Source organism: Epinephelus fuscoguttatus, linkage group LG16 (assembly GCF_011397635.1).
Source record: "Epinephelus fuscoguttatus linkage group LG16, E.fuscoguttatus.final_Chr_v1".
Taxonomy (NCBI): Eukaryota; Metazoa; Chordata; class Actinopteri; order Perciformes; family Serranidae; genus Epinephelus; species Epinephelus fuscoguttatus.
Genome location: NC_064767.1, coordinates 4,491,350 through 4,514,506, shown reverse-complemented (window position 1 = coordinate 4,514,506; position 23,157 = coordinate 4,491,350). Strand labels below are relative to the sequence as shown.

Here is a 23,157-nt window from a genome sequence, read left to right as displayed (position 1 = left end):
CCTTGGCTTCAGGTGTGATTTATGTCTGATGTTTTACTGATCACAGAGAAACTCACCCACGGAAAAATGAACATGGAGGCTATTAACAGTAAAACATGTTAATGTTTTATTGCTACCAGTCTCCAAATAATTACAGAAGCACGATGCTGGTTTGTAAAAATAATATTCAGTTTTACTGGACCTATGATGCAGTCATATTTTATATTCAGTTATACACATTTTTGCATTCTTTAAACATTTAGAACTTATTAAAGAGTTAAAGTTTGAATTTTATATGGTAAAAGCCTAAGTGATGTTACATATTTAGTGGGAAACAACAGAGGTACCAGTACAGAGCCCTGTGTCACCCCTCTAACTAAACTCTAGCATTGTATTAAATTGTTCCTGTTGGTAAAAAACCTTGGACCTGTAATCGTCCAATTTTAGATGAGCAGAAGGATTACATGCTTCTGTATAAACAACGCAACTGTCAGAAAAAGATATGGACTTGTTAGTTTCTGCAAACCAGGGATGTGTTACATTTCCATGTTATTATGTAGCAGGTATGTTTAAATTTTGGTTAAACACTTGGTTATGGTTAGGAAAGGATCAGATTTTGTCTTAAAATACCTGGTTTTGGGGCACAATGTTGCCTGATATCAGTCAGAATTGTCAACTGCGTTACAGTTGTCGACATTGTGTCCACTCGAACCAATTTCTGCTAAGGAGGAGGATCCAATTTCCCCTAACCAATCACAACAGATCCACATATCCATCTGAATCTAACATAATTTTAAGTCCACACTGACAGGGTGCCATGCCACCGTAACCATTTTGCTGGGTTAGTAAAGACAAAAGGATGATGTTGGGCGATAGTAAGAAGACATGTCAATTTAGAACAGCCTCGATAGCCTTATTTACAGCAGTCACCATTGTTGTAACTACTTCTCATTATCTGCTTGACAGCAGCCTGAGTCCCTCCTGGCTAATCGTTCCTCCACCTGCAAGGCTCATTGTTGTTTTTTTATTTTAACTGGGAAACTGCTGTTTCATGTCATGATGCCAGACACATCAGTCAACTCGAACTCAACATAGTGGGCGGACTAAAAGGTGCAAACCCAGGCAAGGCAGCAATGTCTCTGTAAAATCAACCACTTTGCGTGACACTATCCCTGATGCAAAAACAGCCATGGGGCCCATGCATTTATCTTCAGCAGACTTGACTACTATCTCTGTCTCTTTACAGATCTCCCTAAAAAATATCAATCAGACGGCTTCAGCTGATTCAGAGTCCTCACCAAGACCAAGAAAGTTGATCACATCACTCCATTTCTAAGGTCTTTACACTGGCCTCCTGTTTGTCAGAGAATCAACTTCAAACGACTACTGTTGGTTTTCAAAGCACTGAATGGTTCAGGGCCCAAATACATATCTGACCTTCTGCTACACTCCCAGGTCATCTGGGACAGGTCGGCTTTGTGTCAATACTAAACACGGAGAAGCAGCGTGTAGTTTTTATGCTGCACATATCTGAAACAAACTCCAAGAAAACTGCAGGTCTGCACCAGCTCTCACGTTAGGGGTCTGAAACGCTGCAAGAAACACAGCGACGGTTCCCCAAAACACACACGTTTGGTGCGTAAAAGTCACCTGAAACACAGCAAGTAGCTAAAAAACAACCCGCTGTGTTGTTTGCTGGTCTGTCTGCTTGGCAGACATCTTGCCTTGGTAACACACCATCCACCACCACCACCTCAGGAACAAAGTCAGCTCATATATTACTGTGTAAACGTTGATATATGTATGTAATGTGTAAATGGTTTGCAGAAACATAACAACATTGTGATTAAGGCTGTTTTTCATGGTTCCTGAAAAGATTTATCCAACATGCTGATGCTGAATGTAAAATCTTAATCTAAAAATTAACAGCGACACAGAACAAATTTTTCCTCTCAAATGAAGAGAAGAAAAAGTTTCCCAAAATGGACATGTACAGTACGTAAGTACATAAGTAATGAACATGCAACAGAAAGTTGTAGCTGATTAAACACACTTGGTTTCTTTCCACTCCTGGCTGCGTGCCAGCACTGTCTCACATTTTTTTCATCCATTTATCTCCCTTAAAATGTTACTGTGACAGGCCAGAGAGTGTGCTTACCAGATTATTCAAGTTTGCACAAGCAGGTCTGTGTGTGTGAGCCTGTGTGCTCTTTAGTGTTTGACTTGTTCCTCGGCCAGTACAGCGTTCAGTTCGAGATCATTTAGCAGTTTCAGACACACTAATTGAAGAACAGTCTGTTCCTACCCTTGAAAACTTTCTGTTTTACTTTTCCCCTCTAAATCTCACTGTTTCTGTGTGTGTGTACTTCTATCTTTATTTGCACCAATTTGAGTTTTAGATGTTAGGGGTGGGAACATTTCGTCTGGCCCTCTTTTAAGGGTCGTTTGAGGGTTAAGACATTGAAGTGCACACAGGTATAAAGGTTCAAATGTGTGTTGCTGTTTTTCTTCCTCTGTATTCATTCCAGCAACTACACAACTGCCATAAAACAAGAGCTCAGGTAAAGGATACAATGAAATAACCAAGTACAGTTACTCAAGTATTTTTAAGAACACCTTACCTGCAAAATGACCATGTCTATATCAATAACTCACTGTGTGTTACCTTAAAGTAGTAAAGAAAACTGGTTTTGTTGCACACATTAAATGGAAAACCTAAAAAATGATTTAATTCTTCATGAATTTAAGTAAATGGAGGCCTCGTTTAACAACAGCAAAATTATGTCAAAGCCGTTTGTAACTCTCACACAACTCGGGCAGTACAATTAAGTCTCTAATGTTACAACGCTAAAACGTTACAATATATAGGGGTGTGCGTAACAGTCCAAACTGTACTGACATGTTACAAATCATGACTTTTTAATAAAAATGCATGTTTGAAAGTGCTATAACGGGAAATATTAATAAAATCGAAAGGTAATCAACAATGTAAGAGACATTATGAAATTATGTAAAATCAATGCAATATTTAACACTTATCTGATGGGAACTTTTAGGCCTCTGTACTATGTGCCACAAAGCAGAAAGAATGTGAAATAATTGGCATTTTATGTCTTGTCAGGATATCACACTCACAAGTGCCTTACATGACGTTTACTCTCTGTCAGTGTGTAACAAGCTGTGAGTGCTTCACTTGATGTCAAAGGACATGACCAGATAAGATGGCCCAAACTGCTTTGTCACCCATCTGATGACGCTAGTTGAAGATCCCTGACCTCAGCAAGCATCTGACAACTCCTGTGTTCAGGGCTCACTGTTTGCACTCGGCTCATTCTTGACTGTTTGTGGTGAGTCCAAAGACCTTTTTCAATAGGAGTTGTGCAAATTTGCAGGAAAGCCCAATCAGTCTTTTTTCAGCATTGGCAGTATAAAAACAAAATCGGGGAGTGCAGCAAAATGCCGCCTACCTACTTTTGTTTATACAGAATGTGCCTTTTTCGGGGCAATGGGGGGCGTGAGCAAGTAACAAAACGTGTAGCTCAGCATGTGACGTAAACAGTGACATGGGAGGGAAGCCACAGCTGGTCAGTCCTTCCGCGATTCTCTCGTAAGTCGGCCCGTCCTTCACCGTCCCCGTCATCTGACGGTTAATGGCCTCTTCGTTTGCGAGGAAAGGGAGGGCGAGCAATTCCTTGTCTCCCCAGTTGCTCATCTTTACAGTGTCTGTCAGGTTTGTGTTTCCCTCTTGCTACTAGCTGCTTGCTAATTCTTGCTATCAGCTGTTTCCTGTTTATCCACCGCCAGTGGCTCGCACGTGCAGCGTCATCAACAGCTCCTCCCACAAGTCTTCAACAGCCCCTCCCAGGGCGGAAGGCCGTGTCGTTCTTTTTAAACCAAAAAGGTTCCGCCAATATGTCTACCCCTACATGGCGGAAAATTGGGCGCCTCGGATCAACTTGCCAATCCGGCTCTGTGCTTCTAAACGCTCACAGCTTGCCGGCAAAACGGCCAAACGTTCGCCAAAATCTGGCAGTGTAAAAGGGGCTCAAGTTTCTGACTCGATGTGTTTTGTCTTGTAGAAACTGCCACCACGGTACTGAGCATACGACTGGGTAAAGGAAACTTGGATTACACTGCACGAGTTGTGTGAGAGTCTGTAAATGAATGCTTTGATATAACGTTCACCTTTTTTTGGATTATTCGTTCACCGTGGAGGCATGCCAGAAAAACAAAGTTCTCTTCAGGAATTTAAGGTAACACACAGTGAGTAACTGAAATGCAAATTGTCTTTTTTGTGGGTGAAGTATCCTTTTAGGTGTAGTTGTAATACACTGGCCCTTTATCTTCACTACACTTAAGAGGAAAACATAATAATATGTACTCAACTTATACTCAACTTATTTGGTTACTTGCAGATTTTATTTAAAGCATAAAATGAGCTCATGTAGTATGATGCATTCTCAGAGTTGTGCAGATGGAGTTGCTGCCATGTTGTTGTTTTTCCCCCACCTTTTTAAATACTGATTCAAAAAATGTTTAAGCACTTTCAAAAGATTAATCATTTATTAATTAATCATTTGACAGAAGAGGAGACTGGGCCTGATGTATGAAGTTCAAGTGAATGATCTTTCAACAGCTCAACTGTGTTTGATTCTCAGCTTCAAAGGTGCCGTTATAATCATTTTAAATAAGGTACGGTAGTTTTAAACTTGTTGGTATGTGAGGCTCTAGTATCTGTCGTGAGCCTGTGTAGCATTGTATCTGTAATACTGTCAGAGTCGAAGCATCGATGTGAGCTGAAGGAAAAGAAAAGCCAAGAAGTCCATTTTGTTTTCACTCTACAAATGTTTGCTGTTGATTAAAAAGCTTTTTGATGAAGGTCTGGTCTGCTTTCCTGTTCCATGGAAAACATGTTTCAAAGCTTTAACTCCACCTTTGTATTGTGCTTGATGTTTTTGTTTTGGATTGTGACGCAAATCCTCCATTTGACTTGGATGGACGGACAGAAAGACAGACAGAGAGGCAAACAGATTGGCACAAATAAGCCAAAACTGGCACTGAAACAAAAACAAAGACACAGTGTCTCCCACCTTGTGTCTGCTCATCCAGGCACTGCTGGTTTTGGCAATTCAGGACACAACTTGGATCGAGGATAACCTGGAGAAGCAAACAAAACACAAAGTCAACAGACTATAGTGCCAACTTTTTTAGGTAGGCGTAGCTAATCATCACGGTAATGGGAACCCTCTGCTGAAGGCACTGAGAGCACCTGAAAACAATGCAAAGACCACGGTTGATGAGCCGACTGCCAACATGCGTGTAAGCTCAGCATTTTACTCATCTGGGAAAATGCTGGCAAAGGAAGCAAAAGTTTATAATCGGGTGCCAACAGATCCTGCTGGATCCTGCTGTCTGTTTGCCAACCAAAATGAAAGAGAAAAAAGAAAAAGCAGATGAAATTTTGTGGGGTTTTATTTGTTGTTCTTCCTTCCTCCCTCTGCAGGAAGACAGGAACCTAAACTTTACGGGCACACGAAAACAGGCACAGGGGACTTTCAGACTGCAATCTAGGACACACACACGTGTCTTGAATCCCTTTGTTCCAGCTGATTCAGAGCCTTTTGTTTCCCTCAGGTGGGGAGTCAGGAAAACATGGCGGAGGTAAAATAGGAGGAACCGGCGTCTCGGGCCGACCAGCTTCCTCTTGTTTCAGACATGGAGAGTCTTTATCCAGTGTCTGCTGCAGAACAATTCAGGCTGCGACAAAACCTTCGGAAAGCCTCCATGGTAACAAACAGTGCTAATATTTATGCCTTTCATGCGTCACACACTTCACAGACCTGCAAACTTTTGAATGCAAGAGGCGACATCATACTCTGCAAAAGACAGAAAATGGCGGCCACTGTGGCTGACACATTTGCTTCGCTCACCCAGCTCCACCGCTACAGGCCATGAGACTGCTGAATAACAACATCGAAAAAAAATTATATTGTATAATATTAGAATATTGTGATGAAAACATTGTGATAATATCATATCATGGAGCCTCTGGTGATTCTCATCCCTAATTTTTACTCATTATTTCATTACATCACAGCTACAATTCTGAGAAACATTAGACCAGACCCCCCTGTCAGTTGTTGTATAGAAAAAAAACCTTTTCATTTGAGAAATCAATAGCTTTCAATACTTTCCAGGACAGATGTGAGCTTCTTTGAGTTTGGAATAAGCCGATGAAACACTTGCTGTGTTACTACTGAGAAATACCAAACAGCCAGCTGAGAGACAGAAAAAGAAAAAGTGTCTCTGCTGAGTCACGCTGTGAGCTGACCCGGGCGTTTCTCCATCAAACCTCTGCTTTTCTGTCCACTCATATGTCTTGTTGTCCTTTGGGACCCCAGCATGTCTCGGGACAATTGTCCAATAAGCTGATCCAAGGACAGCTTGTTTATGTTCTGGTCCAATCCCAGGACACCGGGCTGTTTTGACTGGGACTGACCCCCTGATGCAGCTTGAATCTCACTGTAAACAAACATCCAGTTTCCCATGTTAGAATCACAGACTACTTCTGTTTGGACTCTGACATAGAAGAGCGCAGTCTACGTATGCAGTGTACTGAGTTTTTGACAATTTGTTGGGTGCATTCATCCTCCCAGAGGACAAAACCTTTTGGAAACTATATTTCAATTAAGCATTAAAGACTGAAAGACTGGTTCCCACTAACTCCCCAGTAAAATCTGTCTTCTTGAAGGCAAAACTTCCGCTTAAAAAGAACTGAGTGTCCAGCAAAGGCTGGTGTTCAGCGTTCATGTGGACACCAATCTGGAAATCCAATGGTTTAAAAAAAAAAAAAAACCTTGTGTGACTCGTGATATCACATTTTTCACGTCACTATATCACCGTGTAGACTAATCTGATGTTTAAGTCTATAAACACAATAACTGAACAAACGTTACTATTTCTGTGTGCACGTTTTGTAATTAATAACATGGTTATCGTAGATTAGCTGGGCTAACCGTTAGCTGTTAAGGTTAGCCATTAGCGGTGTCTGTAATAACCATAGACTGTATAAAAATAAGGTAATAACTCAATAAATGGTCCGTGAATAAAATATTTTTTCCAGCAGATATCTTAGTTACAACATGATTGAGCTTGCAAAGCAGTTTTGTGTTGCTATGTGTGGTATTTATTCAGTTATGGGAAATCACGATGTCTAGAAAGCATCAGTGGCTGCAGCTGACAGGGACAGCTAACAGCAGCAGCAAAGCTAACATCAGGACGTCATCTGTTAAAAGCCTCCCGTTGTCGGATACGACATGAAACTACTCCAGTTAGCTCAATCATGTTGTAACTAAGACATCCGCTGGAAAAAATATCTTTTGCACATTGACGAGACAGCGTTTTGGGTGGAGCGGTCGCTATGGACACGGAGCTTGCTGTTTCTGTAGGTACACATTTCCTGGGGACACCTGCATGTCTCGGCCACGCCCCCTCCATTGTAATTGGCTAAAGCGCACCATGTTCAAACTCAAAGCCCCGCCCTCCCCCCCTCTGTAGTCGTCTTTCACACAGGGCTGCCGACAGATTCTACAATGTAAATTGCAGAATCTGTCTTGAGAGATTACGTGGACACAAACTCCCCCTCACCGCAGTAGGACTTGTGTCCAGTTTTTGTGTCTGGTACTGGCAGCCATCAAACCAAACACACGAGGTACACACCATCAGAGTCCCCTTCAGGCTGGAGACTCAATATAATTCAACAGCACCACAAACTACATCCTCCAAAGTGGCCATAAAGTTGAATCAACTTCTCTGAAACAGCAAAAACTGAATGTAACAGCCTTAATGACGGATTTATAGCAGGACCTTTTGTCTTAGACTGCATTACTTCCTCCCAGGTGACATGAAAAGAACTGGAGACCAAGCAGCATGTCAACAGGTTTCCACAATTTCCCCTCTTACTCTACCTTTTAAAAGGATGCTCGGCAGCCCAGGCATCAGAGGAGCACACTGGCATTGTATATTTATGCACACCATGAATATGTTGCATGTTTCATATCCTATTCATGCATTTCATACAAGTGAAGCGTTATTGTTGGTTCATGTTACAGTAATAAGTTTCCCATGAACAGGTGATGGGAACATAAGCGGATCCTGACTTCATGCAAAGCTAGTGGGGGAAATGTACTCACAATGTATCGGCTGTTTGAACTACAGCTTCTGCTGAGGTACGGCAACACCACTCGGACAAACCACCCTTAGAAATTCAGTACACTGTAAAACTAGAATTGGTGGTAATAATTATGTCGATGATTGTATATATTTATTTCAGTGCTTTTGAAAACTGGGGGGGGGTCCCTAATATGGGGTTCCCAGCTGGTCCAGAAATGGGCTCCAGATTTCTCTTGAGGTCCGCACAGTTCAATGTATTCAGTGTCATACTTGCATTTGGCCATGTCGTAAAGCTAGTTTTCTGTCTCTGTAAGTATAGGGTGACCATATTTTGATTTCCAAAAAAGAGGACACTCGGCCCGTCCACGACATAGCCTACTTAAATGATACTCTCAGTTTACTCAAAGATGCCTTATCATTTTAATATATTTAAAATTTATATGTATGGATAGAAAATTCAGTTATATTACAAAATAATATCACTCAAAGACAGAAATTCAGATAGGCCTCTAGAGGGGACACATAGACACAACAGAGCGTGGCGATCCAAGCCCAACGGTACCCGACGGGTCGGGCCGGGTTTGGTCAAAAATGTAGAGCTACATTTTTGACCAAACCCGGCCCGACCCGTTATAGCTATATAAACTGTATTCGGGCTCAGGTCGGATTCGGTCAGCTTTCAGTGAAAATGTAGTGTAAAAATAAATAAAATCCTATTGTCTGTCCTGTTTATTGCTTGGGCACTGTTATTTACGTGACAACACCTGAACATAACACACACAGACACACATTGGCCGCTAGAAGCCTCGGACCTCCCGCTCCCGTCTCAAACACGGAGGTCTCCCTCTCAGCTGAGCACGCCCGGCCTGTTAAATAGCTTGTAACTGTAACAACTGTGTGACACAAACTCAGTGCTTTGGTCATTAAATAATGTCGGGCTCGGTTCGGGTACGGGAGAAATATGCGGCCCGTGCTGCACTCTAACACACACAAACACACGGAAAACCGGACATTATCATCAGTTTATAAACCCCCCCCCCCCCCGGGCGCCCCGGACGGGACGTGAAAAGTGGACATGTCCGGGCAAAAGAGGACGTTTGGTCAGCCTATGTAAGTAGGAAGTGGCACTTCAAAATAAGAGCTCTGTGCCAGAAATTCACTGTGCTTCAAAAACAAAGTGTGTTTTGTACAGAGTCACTTGCGGTCCATTCAACATAGACCTGCGACCCGCTTTTAGACCCCGACCCACCAGCTGGGGAACCACTGCCCTCTTGGTCTATAGCATTTGTGGATAATTTCCTGAATAGACAAAAAAGTAAAAATATCTCCTGTGGAAAATTCACACAGGTCTTCGGGACGCACCCGCCAGTAAACACATGGACACATGTATCTTCGGCACGCAGACGCGCGCGTCGTCAGTTTCAATGGCACAGTGCAGCAGTGAGAGCTCTGCAGTTCAGTTTAACACGGACAATTAACAACTTTCTCTTTCTCTCTTTTGATGTGTGTGCGTGAATGGTTAAGGTGAGAAGCTGCCCATGTTTCACTTCCTCACATCGCCCAAGCCGTGAGTTGCACATGTGCACGTGTGCTGTTGATGTTACACCATGTCAATCATACAGTGCAGCGGAAATTTGACCAGCATTTTAAATCAGCATGTTTTAGACTGACCGGCTGGTCACAGGTCATGGCCGACCACGTGAAAAACTGGCCCTATTCTGAGCACTGCTGTTTAATCGTGCAAGTTCAATATGTCAATGTGCCAGTGCATCCAGTGGCTTTTTAGGCACAAAAAGTGGTCTTTTTTTTTTTTTTCTTACTGGGACATCGCTGCTTTTCCTGCCGGGATTGCGTTCCACAAACCCGGTATTTTAAACCAAAACATGAACTTTTCCTAACCGTTACCAAGAGGTTTTTGTGCCTACACTTACCCACACTTTAACCACAGATTGTTGAAACGTTGTTTTAACAAATCTGCGACATAATAGCTTGCTAATTTAACGTATCCATGGTTTGCAGAAATTTACAATGCCAACATTTATTTCTGGCGACTGGGTTGTGTCTGACTCTGTACCACAGTGGTTCTGAACTGGTCCAGCAGTGGGATCCAGATTTATCCTTATACAAGCGTTTGGTCATGTTGTCGAGCTAGTTTGCTGTCTCTGTCAAGTAGCTCACCATTAGTTACTCATTCTACAACAGGAAACAACACTTCAAAATAAAAGCTCTGTGCTGGAAATTTACTGTACCTATAAATAAAGTGTGTGATTTACAAACTTGACATGTTGGCAAGTCACTTGTGGTCCATTCATACCAACCAGTCGGGAACTACTGCTGTAATATACTCGCAGAACTAATGTGGCTAGCTAGTGGATATTAGTGGGCATTCTTATGATATTATGATGCATGATAATCTCACCTGTTTGAAAAGGAGACCATGAATCTGTTGGATCTGTATTTATTCTATGGGCACACACAGTTTAACTGACTGTATCATAATCACTCATTTAGAATGTTAAATGGACCATGCAAAAAAAAAAAAAACATACAATATGGGTCCAGTGAAAAAACGTTTTGGAACCACTGGGCTACACGGTAAACACAAACCCACTTGACAGCCCCTTAAAATGTTCTATCTGTCCAACGCCTGATTCAAGCTTCTGCAAAGACACATGTCGACGTCTCTGTGGATCTGAACAGAGAACAGTGTTATGGGTAAACACTTCCCAAATCTCAACAACAGCCCATTGTGTGACCCTGATTTGTTGGGTTGTTTCTCTATCTGGGAAACAGACGTTTGTGAGAACAACAGCAGACCTTTATGAATCAGTAAATACAATTCGAGATGTGGGCGACACTGGAAACAGAGTACTCTGGCCCGTCTGTGATACAATGGCACAATGGATATCTTACATCATACAATTATTGACAAACGGATTGTCCCGTGTCTTTTTTCAGTCTTTGTCTTTCTGTGGGAATTCATTCAGAAATACAATTATTGGCCGAATCAAGCCTCTCCAGCTCACAATTGTGTTTTCAGCAATTGTTCTGATCTGGGAAGCACATGGACAAAAAGGGCGTTATGCAATGATTATTCAACCCTCCTTCAGTTTGACCCCTTTAGATCTCGGTTTGGCCTGATCAGGAAAAGAGCCAAAAATAAGCCTTGTGACAGGACGAGGTGGAGAGAGGATCAGCGATTATTCACTATCAATAAACAGAAAAACAACACACTTAGAGAGGATCCGACATCCCTCACTCAGAGCAAATAAATAAATTCTTTCCAATAATAAAATTACTGGTCAGGACAGATTGTGTTTTCTGTTCCTGTTCCTCGGTTACGTAAGTGATGAAGAAGTGTGGGACAGGACCAGGGCTGTACTGATAGTTTCAAGCTTTGTTAATGATGTTGATATTCAAATTATAAATGTCTTTTTTCATGTCTACTTATTCTGTTAAAACCTGGTATTTCTGCAAACTTACAGATACAGATTACACTAATATTGTAAGTATTACAGTATTTGTAGAATTAGATTCCGGTTAGGGATGCACCATACTGGATTTTTTGGCCGATATCCAATAAAACTTTTTTTTTTGGGCCAATAACCGATATAGATATATCCACTTTTCCCCACTTAACTTGAGTGATCATCAGGTCTCTTCTGTGGTGGAACTAACATCATATCATACATGCATACTCTCATTGTGATGGCCCACCAGGAGATGGAGACATGAAGTACAATACTGTTCAATGTATGTGACATTCATTCATTGTGTAAATTAAGAAAAAGAATGTTGGCCGATTATGAGTTCATTTTAAAGTTGATACTGACCGATACCAATGATGTGCCGATATTATCGTGCATCCCAAATGCAAGTGGTTGCTGTATAAGATTAGCCCCTTTTACACTGCCAGATTTTCAGTGAATGTTGGGCTGTTTTGCCGGCAAGCTGCGAGCGTTTAGACACACAGAGCCGGATTGACGAGTTGATCCGAGGTGCCCAGTTTTCCGCCTCGTAGGGTAGTCATACTGGTGGAACCTTTCTGGTTTAAAAAGAACGACACGGCCTTCCGCCACGGGAGGGGCTGCAGAAAACTTGCGGGAGGAGCTGTTGATGATGCCGCACCTGCAACCCACTGGTGGTGGACTAACAGGAAACTAGTAAACTAGTAGCAAGAGGGAACCACAAACCTGACAGACACTGTAAAGATGAGCAACTGGGGAGACAGGGAATTGCGCGCCCTCCTTGTCCTCGCAAACGAAGAGGCCATTAACCGTCAGATGACGGGGACGGTGAAGGACGGGCCGACTTATGAGAGAATCGCCGAAGGACTGACCAGCCGCGGCTTCCCTCCCACGTCACTGTTTACGTCACATGCTGAGCTACACGTTTTGTTACTTGCTCACGCCCCCCATTGCCCCGAAAAAGGCACATTCTGTATAAACAAAAGTAGGTAGGCGGCATTTTGCTGCACTCCCTGATTTTGTTTCTATACTGCCAATGCTGAAAGAAGACTGATTGGGCTTTCCTGCAAATTTGCACAACTCCTATTTAAAAAGGGCTATTGATTCCGACTCGTGCAATCCTAACATTTCAATAACTCCTACAACTCCTGTTGTAAAATCCAGAAGTTCAAATTTATTTTAAAAAAAACAAAACAAAAAAAAAACAAAAGATAGATGCAATAATTTCCAAAATTCTCAACAAGTTTCTATCAAACAGATGTTTTGCTTCAATTCATATTTGCTGGTGTGAAGCTTTTCAAAAACAACATTGTGTGGTCCAACAGCTTTTTATTTTATTTTTTTAGGGTGATAACGTCAAATCACCAGGAGGAATTGTCTGCACTGTATGTTTCTGCAAATGACACATAATTTACATTGGCATGTTTCATATGCATCATATTAACATTTCTAAGGTAGAGCAATATATGAGCTGACTGTCATGGGAGGTGGAGGTGGTGGTGGCAATTGACACCTGCCAAGCTGCAGACCACTGTTTGAGACCAACAAACAACAAAACCAGTTGTTGTTTAGTGAGTCATTGCCGTTTCCAGCAGCTTTTCACCCCCAAACCAGGTATTTTAAGCCAAAATATGATCTTTTTGTGTTTTTTTTTTTAACCTAAACCTAAACATACATTTAACGTATTCAGTACAGCCCTAGATACGGCTGGTCTCAAAGATGTAAATCTATTGATATAGTACAATACACGGTCATATTCATTTCTCTTTCTATAGTACTGCAGTCTGTAAGAGTTCTTCATAGTGCCTGTAGCCCACAGAGGGTGAATGTAAGATAACGTTGGCTTGTTGAGGCTAAACATGGCTTCAACTGAATTTTTTAATCAAAGCATTACTTTCAGAGTCTGTTAGTCATGCTTTGGGGAATTGCAGTCAGTATAACTCCAAAGTAGACACAGAAAATATGTTTTAATCTTTTTCTTTCTTTTTTGTTTTAATCATCTTTAAGAGTTTGTTTTACTTATTTTCTTTTTACTCCTATTTTTCATTATTCCATCTTTTGTTTATGTGAAAACATTTGAATTTGCCTCTCGGTCTATTTTTTGTACTTTTATAAAAGGTCAGCTGAAAGTACATTTAGGTATGTGCTGTTATGTGTGTGAAAGATGCAGTAAGTATGAATACAAGATTATAAAATATCAGAAAACAGTAACGAGGGCCAAAGGCTAAACGCATGACCTCATCAATCTGTTATCAACAGAGTAAGTTGACGATTAGATTTGTCCTTATCGACTGACCGTTTTAAACTGTTACTGCAAAGAAGTCAAGTCCTCACAGCAGCATTAACTGTGTGTGCATTCTGCATTTCTGATCTCTGAGAGACCTTTGGACCTTACGTCTGTCTGCCCTTTCCAACCTCTCAGTGACCCCGAGAGCACTTCCTGTGTGGAGGGGAATCGCACAGACAGATGGCAGAGACGCCGTTTCACCCTTCAGTGTGTGTGTGTTGTAGTGAAAGCCACAGACAGAGTAGGCTGTATAGCTTCCGGAGGGTAAACATCAGCTTTCTCATGAGAATGTTTTTCTGTTAACGGCTCAGACCTCTTCTGTGTGTGTGTGTGTGTGTGTGTGTGTGTGTGTGTGTGTGTGTGTTTGGTCTAGGCTTTTTTATACAAGTAACTGACATATGAACAGACTAAGAGTTCAAAGTGACAGGACTGTGCTGCTTCAGCTTCTCGCACAATCCACCTCTGAGTTACACAAACTTAGTTAATTGTGTTGCTCCGTTCAAACTTAAGAAATATCTTGGCTACAAAAGATCTTGGTCACAAGTTCATTAATTAACCTGTTTGGAAACGTATGTATCGCTGTCCAATTCCAATTATTATCCTTTGTAAAGGAGATTTACTTCATAGCAGGTACTAGTTTCTTTCATCCATCCATCCATTTTCAAAGGCTTATCCGAGACCAGGCTGCCAACAGGCTGAGCAAAGTACTCCAGACATCCCTCCAAGGCCAGATGAGATATATAATCCCTCCAGTGTGTTCTGGGTCTGTCCCGGGGCCTCCTGCCAGTCGCACGTGCCCACAACACCTCTAACAGGAGGCGCCCAGGAGGATCCTGATCAGATGCCTGAACCACCTCAACTGGCCCTTTTCAACACGAAGGAGCAGCAGCTCTACTCCGAGCTCCCTCCGAAAGTCCGAGCTCCTCACTTATTAGTCTCTTTCATATGTGGCACAACAAGAAACCTACAAATCAGCCATAACAGATCACTGCAAAAGAGAAGACCATCTTATGGACTGGGACAAGGCCAGAGTCATACACACCAAGGACAACAAACACTGACGCTGGATCAGGGAGGCTATTGAAATAAGGAAGAGGGGCCCAGGGACGATGAACAGGGACGAGGGGGCATACATGCTCTCCCACACCTGGAGCAGCGTCCTGGAGAAGCATCGGACGGACAGCAGGTGGCGTGACTGTCCTGTCAAAACTTACGGTGCCTCCCTAATATCAGCTGATTGACAGATCAGCTGATAAAGACGCATCACAACCACCACCAATTGACACTTCTGAGGAAGGCGGACCTTTCTGCCGAAAAATGTCAAGGTATGTAATATCCTAACATGTCTGAGATAAAAGAACAACTAAAGTCATTATATATGCTTATTGCTTTATGAAAGACAGTCAGGCTAAATTCGGCTAAATTAGGCTAACTAACCTCCCACCTGACAACCATGGGTCATGGCGTGTGCATCATACAGCAACTCAGTGTTTCCCATACATTGATTTCATTTTCATTTCATTGCAGAGTTACCCGCAGGCACAGATTTGGCCAGCACCAACCCCCAGCACCGGGTGTCACAGCAGTGTCAGGTCTTACCTGTGTAACGGCAGCAACAGAAAGTTTGCTGATCTGGTGGGCAGTCTGGGCTGCATGGTCTGCTGGAGCTGCGGTTTGCACTAGTAGAGTCTGGGTTGCTGCAGCCGCTGGCCGGGGCTCCAGAGCTGCTGCCTGCTCTCCTCCTGGCGAGGCAGTCTGTAGTGGCAGTGGACACACTGTGATTCAAGGTTTTAGCTAACGTTAGCTACATAAATGTTAACTTGAAGCTGCAACTACGAGTCTTTGGCTCCGGTTAGCAGAGGGCTAAACTAAAGTCAAAGATGCAGCATGTGCACGGCCCCTTAGACTCTTTTTGATGAGTTGCCTTTTTTCTGGGTTGCTCTACAGTACGGGCAGTTGTTGCTAATGCTAGAACGCCAGCAACTTTCTCTGCAGGACTCTCCCCCGTTGAATCAGACTTTCGCCAATGGGATGTGCACACACATCTGCATTTGTGAAACAGCCAGTAGGAGCGCCCTCTCTGTCTGACATGACCTGTGATTGGCCAAAGTCTCCTGACAAGAGCGAGACTTTCAAAAACCTGAAAACAGGGCCAAGAAGAACTGCAGGAGTCTAGTTTTCTCTCACCTGAATTAAAATATGTTCAAATTTTATCATCTGTTTTTTGTCCCAATACACTAAAATAAAGCTTCCTACCCCAGCTTCAACTTTCTAGGTGAATATAATCAGAGCTACTTCTGACAAGCTGATGCATCTGTCTGCAGATTACAGCACAGGTCACTTTAGCTTTAGCACGCATACAAACTAAGAAGGGTTTTGGTGCTGTGCCATTTACTACAAGTTAGCAAGGTACGCAGTTGATATTTATTCTGGAGCACAGTTAATGAGAATAATAATAAATTACTTTATTCTTTTCTTCCCCGCTCTGTCCCTGCTGTTGATCTTAATCTATAATTTATAACAAACACATTTTCATCACTGCACACAGCGATTTGAGATGATGAGATAATAATGAGAAACTTTCCTCTTGCTATGGACAACAGCTATTGCAGCTGTTCCTCTGTGTGATGCTGTTGTTCTACAGGCTGCAGACATGCTGAGGTTCATTCCCCTTTTCCAGATGAGTCTACAGCGTCATCTAGAGGACAGAAACATGGACTGCAGCAGAGCTCAAAAGGTCATCCTGACTGTTCTCTGGATCCTACCATGTTGTCTTTGATGGATCAGCCCTCTGATGATAATGTCTTAATTTTACTCATCTGCTTTCAGACAAAAAATACTTTTGACATTTAACCAGTACACACAGACTGTCTGAATCAACTGAATCAAATCGAGACTGAATCAAATCGGGACATCAGTAGTGATACCCTGCTCTATTACAGAGTGATAAAGAAATTCAAATTTCTGCAGAAATAATTGGTTTTGTTGGAGAGGAGGAAACTTCCCTTTATTCATTTTGGGTATTGGGCTTGATCTGAAGTATGTGCAAAACAAAATACTTGATGTCATGGCAGAGACTTGGCATTATAGAGCGGGGATACATATTTAGGCAGTCTGAGAGAACATGTCTTGCACTGTAACTTCAGCTGCGAAAGAACTGACTATGACAGGGGTTGCATATTTTGGCACACTGCCTGCCCAGCCTGGTAGGACAAGTACAAGCACTATATAAATGCATACATTATTATGATGATAATGCATGCGTCTAATGACACTGGTGATGTAGGCTACATGTCGAGTCAAGTAAATGTAATAGAGACGATGTGTTTAACTGATCACAGTGCTCCTGACGTCACAGTATCCAAAGTATCAAAGGGTTTGATCTCCTTCACGATTTCTTTCTTTCGTCACCTACTGAGCAGCTTATTGACGACATTCAGCACCATGTTTAACACCTCTAAATATGACCACAGAAAGTTTTCATTGTTATTACAGAGGTGTGTATTCTGGTCCAAGTGGAGAGGCCTCTGAGGCAGCATGAAGTAGGACACTAATAGATGCACCAATATAAGGTGTGCAGAGTGCAGAGTGATCCAGGGGGGCAGGTTGGACCCACAGGCCGTATGTTTGACACCCCTGCGACCAGAGATGCTGAGCACAGCTCCTGAGCTCCTGAGGCCTGTTTCACAAATCACTATCTGCAAACTGCAGATCCAGCTCCTGCAGCGCTCTGTCAGTGTTTGGTGTTTGTGTTGATGGCTCAGTGACACATGACACAATAAACATCAGAGGAAATGATCTCGTGCTGCAAACCGCAGCTTGCAAGTTGCTAATTTTGTGAAACGGTCCCCAGGTGTGGTGATGTTGCTGAGTGCAGGTCTGACTCACCTGTAGCTACAGGACTGAACTGTCACCCTCATGTTCCTGCTGCTGCCTCTCCTCCTCCTGATGCGGACACTATAGTTACTTCAGTCAAAGACAACACAAAGTGGATGTCGGAGCTCCAAAACTGTCACAGTCTAAGAAAATAACAGCTTGAACAGTCCGAGCGTGGCGCCGCCAAACATTTCCACCATTGCTCTCTCCCAGGTGTGTCGCATTAGTGACGTCAGTGATGACCCTCCAATCTCCTCTGGCACACCCCCAACCTACAATACAAAAAAAAAGTTTCTTAAAACTTATATTTATTCACTTTTTGATGTAACAGTTGTTTATTTTTGTTAACAGCAATTCTGTTAAAAAAATGAAATTATACAAACATAAAAAAATAATAAATTAAACCATGTTTACAGATTACACATTTTTATACTTACTTTCCCAAGGGAAACCATTTTGTTTAATTTGTTGAATTTATTTTTGAATACTTAATCCCTTCTTTATATTTAATTTAATTTAATTTTTTAATACATTCATTAAAATACTAAAGCCCCTGATCTGTATTTATCTGTATGAATTTTGTACTGATATAGGGTTGTAAAATATTTTTGTTTTGTCATGTTTACTGTATAAATTGTTAAATTCAGTTCTGCATTGCCAAAAAAGTCTGCTGAAAAACGTAACTAAATCATCTTATTTATTTATGTTGCATAAAGATCGTCATTTTGAAAGATGAGATGTTCCCAATATTAAATTGTTAATTTCATGTTATTTATTTATTTATTTTTTTAGATTAAATTAATTTAATTTTATACATTCATTTTTCAACACTAAAAGCTTCTATACTATAATGTGATGTTGCAGCTGCTGGTGTCTGGTGTAATGTCGCCCTCTGCTGGACCTCAGCAGGAACTACAAGCAGAGCTGCGACACTAATACACACAATAAACCACCTCACATTGAAACTTTTTTTTTTTTATCGTATTTTACTATTTTAATCTAAATGTATCCATGTAGTTTGCCCTCTTTTATTTTATTTAATTTATTCCTTTTTAAATAATAAAGCCATTTTTTAAAAATATCTGTGTACTTTTTAAAAAAAAAATATATATATTCCTTTTTAAGATACTAAAGCCCTTGTACTGTTTGTACTTGTATTTTTTTGCCAGCCATATTTACTGATATTGAGTTGTAAACAATTATTAATTTGTCACGTGCTGACTGTTTAATTCATTTTCAAATTACCAGGAGTTATTCAACACACATGAATAAGGGGATTTAGTTTATCTTCACTTTACTCTAAAATCAGTCAGTCTGCTATATTAGGTTATTTCAAAGTATTGTTTTAAATACTGAATCCTTTTATTTTATGTATATTGTATAAACAGTTAATTTAAAATGTATTAATTAATGTGTGTATTAGTGTCGCAGTTCTGATTGTAGTTCCTGCTTCAGTCCAGAAACCAGCAGCTGACAGGTAAAACTCAGTCAACTTTAAAGGTTTTGAAAAGGTTTTATCTTATTAATTATTTAAACATTTTGTCCTTTTACACATCTCAGAGGAAAATGTTACATATATATTATTACATAAATAAAATATCATACGATATGAAGGGATTTAGTGTAAAAAAAATAATGCATAGAATTAAATTAATTCAATTTTTGTGTGTGTGTGTGTATCAGTGTTTCAGCTCTGCTTGTAATTCCTGCTTCAGTCCACCAGAGGGCGACATTACAGCAGAAACCAGCAGCTGACAGGCAAAACTCATTCAGTCAACTTTAAAGGTTTTTAATGTTTTCGTTCTTCTTCTAACCGCTTCATCCTCTTGAGGGTCGCGGGGGGGCTGGAGTCTATCCCAGCTACATCGGGCGAGAGGCAGGGTACACCCTGGACAGGTCGCCAGACTATCACAGGGCTGACACATAGAGACAGACAACCATTCACGCTCAGATTCACACCTACGGACAATTTAGAGTCACCAGTTAACCTGCATGTCTTTGGACTGTGGGAGGAAGCTGGAGCACCTGGAGGAAACCCACGCCGACATGGGGAGAACATGCAAACTCCACACAGAAGGGCTCCCACGCCCGGGATCGAACCAGCAACCCTCTTGCTGTGGGGCGACAGTGCTAACCACCACACCACCATGCTGCCCCGTTTTTAATGTTTTGTTTTATTTATTTATTTTTTTTTTTTATCATTTTGTCTTTCACCACATCTCAGAGGGGAATATTATACTTTTACTACTGCATTAGATATAGATAGAATGTATTTAAATTGATCGATTATAGGCAAAATAAATGAAATAAGTGTGTGGAGAATAAACAATAAACAATACAAATGAACATACTTATGAAATAAACAAAATAAGGTCCTGCCCCTTTATGGCTGAACTCCCATAGTTAAAGTTAGGGTCACTGCTGCAGCGCTGACAGTGAGTCAGGATGAGTTATCTTCAGGTGGTGGGTGTTTGTGGAGCAGCCTGGAGGATGATCCCGCTGTGTGTTTACAGTGTGTGTGTGTGTGTGTGTGTTTTGTTGTCTTAACATGTCTGGATAACATGTGACCCACTGTGTATTTTCACAACAACACACAGAAAGGCAAAACACACCGTCACCTGCGTGAATGCTCATTTACAAGATCAAATAAAGATCAGCACAAAGTCAGAGGCTGCACTCTGGAGCTGACAGCAGCTGAGAGGAGAAAATAAAACAACAAGTAAGTACACTTTGTTTTATTTTATATCATATTAGATATCAGACATTAGGCGGACTTAAGATTATGGGGTCACAGTTGTTCAGAGCTGCAGCTAATAAATACTTTTTATTATTGATTAATTGTTTGAAAAATTGAAAAATGCCCATCCAAACTTCCCAAGCTCCTGTGTGACACCTTAAATCGCAAAAATTCAATTTACAGACATATATGACAGAGAAATCCTTCAGTTTCAGAAGCTGGAAACAGAAAATATTTGGCTCTCTTTTTTTCACCAAAAATGACTAAAACCATTGATAAATCATAAAAATAGTTGTTGATTATTTTTCTGTCAGTCAACTAATCGATTTGTTGTTATGACTCCATGAACATGTTGGATAAACATCCACTCCGCAGGCTGCACGTGCAAAGTATTTGTCTGATAGTAACACTACATATTTAAAGTACTTTTTAGAATAAATACAAAAAAGTGATATATATATATATATATATATATATATATATATTATATATATATGTATATATATATATATATACATATATATAGTCATGATATTGTGATTTAACAGCTGGTGTCTCAACCAAATGAGTTCATAACTATCACTTAATATTGATCTTTACACCTGCAGTAAACTGGGGGCCTGACTGAGAAGACCAGTATAACCAGTTTGAATATTGTTGCTGAGAAGTACAAATGAAAGAGGTACTGTATCTCCTTTATTTCTGCCTTCCTGTGTTTTTGTTTCTTTGTTTGTCTTAGAGGTGCTTCATAAAACTTAAAAGTTTCTCTTACTCCTTCTCTTACTAACAGATTAGCTGTTGCATGGAGGGAGGGATGAGTGCAGAGACGGAGATGGAGCAGGTTGAGTCCGGAGGCTCCGCTGAGGACCAGAGTGAAGACAGTCTGACACAACCAAAGGTAGCCATTAACACATGAAGTGACACACTGATAACTTCCTGTTAGTATCTCTCCACTGCAGATTAGAAAGGAAACGTCTGTTTAGGCACAAAGAGGAAATCTGGTACTGAAAATTTAGACTTTTAAATTTTCTATCTGTTTCACTGGAATTGTTTTAGGAAGCGATTCAGTCATGGAAGAAGAATACTGATCATTTACTTCAGTAAAAGGAGTAATACCACACTAAAATATAAAAAATATATATCATGTAAGATGCAGGCTAGGACAGTGTACACAGAGAGATATAACCAAGTGACTGGGATCATGTACAGGAACATCTGTGCCGAGTATAAACTAGAACAGTGGTTACCAACTGTTCCAGCCACGGGGTCCAGATTTATTCAAAGTCATTGGTTTACGGTCCACACAGTTCAATATATTCAGCGTCAAACTTGCGTCGGGCCATGTCGTTGAGCTCGTTCGGTCGCTAACACTACAGCAGGAAACAGCACTGGGGTCTGTTTACATTTGGCTGTCGCTCACGGGTCAGACACGTTGCATTGCTCTTATTGGTCTATCCAGTTGTGTCTGGAGGCAATTCGGTCTACACCAGGATGACACTTCTTGGAAACAGAAACTGAACTGAGGCTCCAGACTAATTCTAGTTATGCCGGATCTACAACACACTGAAGTGTTCTCTAGTCTGATGCCAAGATCAACAGAAGGACACTGGTCGTTTTCTGATCTCACACAGCTGCAGTTAAAGATAAACTATGCAGGATTTTCCCTGTAAAACAATGTGTAGACTCATACAGAGGTAATCCCTTCAATCATTATGTCCCACTCTCAGTGTGTGGTTGTGTATTTCTCTACCCTCTGCCTGTATTTTCTAATTTTCTGTGCTCGGGTAGTTTGTGTGAGTGTCCCCCCACAGCGCTCAGATGAGGTCGAGGCTTTATAAAAAGGTAGCAATGGGTTGCAAGACCATAAGCATGTCTGTGAAAGCATGGATGCTTCACACACATCTTCCTCGCGGCAGACAATCTATACAATTAGCACAGTTTGAAGGTAGACAACCAAAATTGGTATTTGACCAAATGTCTCCATTTCTGTCGCTGAGATATTGTGTATGTACGTTAAGTAATAGCCAGAATAGTGTTTTATGCAGAACATTATGATGTCACAGTGAAGGTGACCTTTGACCACTTCATCATTTTATCCGATAAGACATTTGTGTCAAATTTGTCATAATTAGCGTATGAATTCTTGAGCTATTGTGAGGTTGCACTGACCAACAAATTTTAATCAGTTAATTTGTGAGTCTAAATGGATGTTTGTGCCAAAGTTGAGGAAGTTCCCTCAAGGTGTTCCTGAGATATCTGGTTGCAAGGTCACAGTAACCTTGACCTTTGATCACCATGTTCTAATTAGTTCATTCTTGAGTCCAAGCAGATGATTGGGCCACATTTGAGGAAATTCCTTCAAGGTTTCTGGAGATATTGCATTCACAAGATTGAGACGAACGCAAGGCCACAGTGACCTTGATCTTGTCCTTTGATTAATGACTGCCAAAAATAATCAGTTAATCCTGGAACACGGCTATCACTGGCGCGGAGGCATAAAAACACAAATATAGGGGGGAAAACATAAGATAAGATAAGATAAGATAAGATAAGATACACCTTTATTGATCCCATAATTGAGAAATTCCAGTGTTACAGCAGTCAAGGAAAAAGAGTCAGATTAAAGATTTCAAAATTAG

At 41.1% G+C, this 23,157-nt stretch overlaps 1 long non-coding RNA gene across 1 annotated transcript; it reads right to left on the bottom strand.

The window, feature by feature from the left end:
• Positions 1-5,069: 5,069 nt before the first annotated feature.
• Positions 5,070-17,977, bottom strand: LOC125903358 (uncharacterized). Its single transcript, XR_007451295.1, has 3 exons — positions 17,794-17,977; positions 15,505-15,660; positions 5,070-5,136 (listed from the first exon to the last, which is right to left on the bottom strand). It is a non-coding gene; the product is annotated as an uncharacterized LOC125903358 (long non-coding RNA).
• Between the last annotated feature and the right edge of the window lie 5,180 nt (positions 17,978-23,157).